The sequence below is a fragment of the Trachypithecus francoisi genome, unplaced genomic scaffold (genome assembly GCF_009764315.1).
Source record: "Trachypithecus francoisi isolate TF-2019V2 unplaced genomic scaffold, Tfra_2.0 Lachesis_group6, whole genome shotgun sequence".
Lineage (NCBI taxonomy): Eukaryota > Metazoa > Chordata > Mammalia > Primates > Cercopithecidae > Trachypithecus > Trachypithecus francoisi.
Window position 1 is genome coordinate 80,274,063 of NW_022681471.1, and position 4,641 is coordinate 80,278,703.

General features: G+C 40.8%; 1 pseudogene across 1 annotated transcript; it reads left to right on the forward strand.

Moving 5' to 3' along the window:
- The first annotated feature begins 3,450 nt into the window (after nucleotides 1-3,450).
- Nucleotides 3,451-4,403, forward strand: LOC117077592 (annotated as a pseudogene). Its single transcript, XR_004434807.1, has one exon. The product of XR_004434807.1 is annotated as a 40S ribosomal protein S2-like (transcript).
- The last annotated feature ends 238 nt before the right edge of the window (nucleotides 4,404-4,641 follow it).

Below are 4,641 nucleotides of genomic sequence, written 5' to 3' on the forward strand. Positions count from 1 at the left end.
TCTTGTCTAAGACATGTCCACAGCTGCACAGATAAGAAAGGCTACACAGATGACTTGGTCAGACATGCCCACAATGGAAAATTTTGTTCCCTAACACATGCTCAGTAATTGGAAAAAAGCAGTATGGAGTAATTCAAGCTAAGGGCCTGCATATGCACTAGGAGGATGGGGTGGAGCTACCAGAAATTTGCACCTTATGCAAATGAGATGCCCAACCCTCACTGGTTTCTTATAAAAGTCCTTGCATTCAACTGTAAGAATGACAACCCTCTTCTGGGTCCTCTCTGCAGCAGAGAGCTTTTTTCTTTAGCTTATTAAACTTTTGCTCCAACCTTACACTTTGTGTCCACAATCCTTAACTCTCTTGGTCCTGAGACAAAAATCTTCAGGTGATAGCTCAGAATAAGAGACTGCTACATTGCGGTGCATTGGTGAAACTGTATTAGAAGAAAATTTTTAGCTGTAAACACATTTAAAAAGAAAAAAGATCTCCAATCTATAATCCAAATGTACATGTTAAGCAAATAAGAAATAAAAAAAACTAAATTGAAAGCTAGTAGGATGGAAATAATAAATACTAAAGCAGAGGAAATTAAAATCAAGAATGAAAAAGCAATAGAGAAAAAATCAATGAAACCAAAAGTTCATTCTTCCAAAAGATAACAAACTTGACAGATCTTTAGCTAGATTAAGAAAATGTGGAGAGGAATAAAACTGCTAGAATCATAGATGAAGGGGGAGACTTTATAACCAATTTTACAGGAATATAAAGGATTATAAGGTATCACTATGAAGAACTGTCCAGCAATAAACTGGATAATCTAAATGAAATGGACAAATTCCTAGAAGCACACAAATTACATTAGCTAACTTAGAAAAAATCGGAAATCTTAATAGACCTATAACCAATAGAGATTGAGTTATTTATTTAAAACTCCACCAAGGGGCCAGGTGCAGTGGCTCATGCCTGTAATCCCAGCACTTTGGGAGGCCAAGGTGGACGGATCACGAGGTCATGAGATCGAGACCATCCTGTCTAACGCAGTGAAACTCCATCTCTATTAAAAATACAAAAAAAGTAGCTGGGCGTGGTGGCAGGTGCCTGTAGTCCCAGCTATTCGGGAGGCTGAGACAGGAGAATGGCATGAACCGGGAGCCGGAAATGGCAGTGAGCCGAGATCGTGCCACTCCATTCCAGCCTGGGCGACAAAGCAAGACTCTGTCTCAAAAAAAAAAAAAAAAAAAAAAAAGTTCCACCAAGGAAAATTCTTGAACCAGATGTCTTTACTGGCCAATTCTATTTGATGTTTAAAGAAATAACATCAATCTTTATCAAACTCTTTCAACAATGTGAAGAGGAGGGAACATTTTCTAACTCATTCTAGGAAGCCAGGATTGCTCTCACAACAAAGTAAGATAAAAATACTACAAGATAAAAATCTCCAGACTAATAGTCCTTATAAATGTTGATACAGAAATCCTCAACAAAATACTAACAAACCTAATTCAGCAGCATACGGAAAATATATGCAGCATGATTAATTGGTATTTATTTCTGGGATGCAAAAATTGTTAAACAATAAAAAATCACAAAATAGAATCTTAGTCACTTTTAACATTAGAAAATGTTAAAAAGAATGAAAATGAAAGAGAATTTTCAGGAGAGTAATCCAAGGTTGTGACAGTACAACCACTTGCTAAAGAGATTAACAAAGATAAAAGGAACTTAAGTGTTAATGCTCACTATCCACATGGATAGTGTTAAAAGAAAAGAAACACGTGATTACCTCAATCAGTGTAGAAAAACATTTGACAAAATTCAAAACCATTTCATGATAAAAGCACTCAACAAACTAAGAATGGAAGAAAACTACCTCAAAATAATGAAATTCAAATAGGAAAACCCCACAGCTAACATTATACTTAATGGTAACATTTAAAAAAATAGTTTCTTCTTTGAGATCAGAAATAAGACAAGGATGCTTGCTTTTGCCACTTCTAACAAAGCTTTGAAAATTCTAGTAAGAGCAATTAGACATAACAAATCATCTTATATATAAAAAAAGAGGTAACATGATCTCTTTTAAATGAATAACAAATCTTATTTGTAGAACACTGTAACAGTTGTGAACACACATAAAATCTGTCAGAATTCAGTAGAACACTCTAAAGGTTGTGGGCACACATAAAATCTGTCAGAATTCATTTACCAAATCAGCAGAGTTGCAGGCTATAAAATCATTAAACAAATGTCAGTGGAATTTCTTTACATTAACAATAAAGAATCCAAAAAAAGGCTACCAGAGCAATTCCATTCTCAATTGGAAAAGAAAAATAAAAATAAAAACTTACTTAGGAATTGGTATGGTTTAGATATGTTTTCCCCTCACCAAAAATTATTCTGGATTTCAATCTCCAATATGGCAGTGTTGGGAAGTGAGACCTAGTGAGAGAAGTTTGAGTCATGGGGGCAGATTCCACATGAATAGATCAATATCCTTCTGTGGGGTTAAGTTCTTCCTCTCACAGAAATGGTTTAATTCCCAAAAGAATGGGAATTAAAAGAATATGGCTCCCTAATTCTATTCTTTGCTCTTCACCATGTGATCCCTTTGCATACATCTGCTCCTGTTCTGTTTTCTGTCATGAAGGAAAGCAGTCTGAGGCCCTGACCAAGAAAGATGCAGCTGCACAATCTTGGACTTTTCAGCTACCAGAATTGTGAGCCAAATAAACCTTTTTTTCTTATAAAATATCCCACCCTAACTAACTAGTCTGTGACAGCAACACAAAGTGGACTACGAAAGCTAGTACTGAGGAGTGGAGTATACCTACACAGATATCTGAAAATGTGGAAGTGGCTTTGGATTGAGTGACATGTAGTAGCTGAATGAATTTGGAAGAGCAGGGTGGAAAAATCCTATATTGCAGTGAATAGAGCACTAATGGAGATTCTGTTAGGGGCTTAGAAGATGAACTGGGACTTCTTAGATAATTATTAAGGGATTGTGACCAAAATGTTGTTAGGAGTATAGACAGTGAAAGCCATTTTGACAAGGACTCAAATGGAAATAAGGAGAAAATTATTGGACACCTGAGCAAAAGTCACACTTTTTATACCTTACCAAAGAACTTGGCTGCATTATCCATGGCCTAGGACTTGGTGGAAGGCCAATTTAAGAGTGATGAATATTTGGCAGAACAAATTTCTAAGCAGAAAATCATTCAGACAGCTGATTTTTTACTTTTAACTTCAAATAGTTAAGATTTAGGAGCAAAGGCATAATCTAAAGTTATAATTTATAAGGATTTGGCATATTCCAAGCCTGGACATGTGGTAGAAAATGAATAAGAATTTTCAGGAGAGTAATCCAAGGTTGTGACAGTGCAACCACTTGCTAAAGAGATTAACAAAGATAAAAGGAACTTAAGTGTTAATGCTCCTTTTTTTCTCCGAGAAAACACCAAATGGCGGATGACGCCGGTGCAGCGGGGGGGGGGGGGGGGGGCCCGGAGGCCCTGGTGGCCCTGGGATGGGGAACCGCGGTGGCTTCCGCGGAGGTTTCGGCAGTGGCATCCGGGGCCGGGGTCGCGGCCGTGGACGGGGTCGGGACCGAGGCCGCGGAGCTCGCAGAGTCAAGGCCGAGGATAAGGAGTGGATGCCCATCACCAAGCTGGGCCGCTTGGTCAAGGACATGAAGATCAAGTCCCTGGAGGAGATTTACCTCTTCTCTCTGCCCATTAAGGAATCTGAGATCATTGACTTTTTCTTGGGGGCCTCTCTCAAAGACGAGGTTTTGAAGATTATGCCGGTGCAGAAGCAGACCCGTGCTGGCCAGCGCACCAGGTTCAAGGCGTTTGTTGCTATCGGGGACTACAATGGCCACGTCGGCCTGGGTGTTAAGTGCTCCAAGGAGATGGCCACCGCCATCTGTGAGGCCATCATCCTGGCCAAACTCTCCATTGTCCCGGTGCGCAGAGGCTACTGGGGGAACAAGATCGGCAAGCCCCACACCGTCCCTTGCAAGGTGACAGGCCGCTGCGGCTCTGTGCTGGTGCGCCTCATCCCTGCACCCAGGGGCACTGGCATCGTCTCAGCGCCTGTGCCCAAGAAGCTGCTCATGATGGCTGGTATTGATGACTGCTACACCTCAGCCCGGGGCTGCACTGCCACCCTGGGCAACTTCGCCAAGGCCACCTTTGATGCCATCTCTAAGACCTACAGCTACCTGACCCCTGACCTCTGGAAGGAGACTGTGTTTACCAAGTCTCCCTATCAGGAATTCACTGACCACCTTGTCAAGACCCACACCAGAGTCTCCGTGCAGCGGACCCAGGCTCCAGCTGTGGCAACAACATAGGCTTTTTATACAAGAAAAATAAAGTGAATTAAGCCTGTTACTTAAAAAAAAAAAAAAAAAAAGTGTTAATGCTCAAAACAATGAAGGAAAGGCCCTAGAGTCATTTCAGAAATCTTTGAGGTTGCGTCTCCCATGGAAGGCCCAGAGGCCTAGTAGGACCAAACTGTTTCAAGGAACAAATTGAGATGCTAGTGCCCTGTGCTGCCTTGAAACTCTGCTCCCCACATTTTGGCCACACTAACTGGAACAGCTGTGGTTTATGTTGACAAAAAGAGTCAAA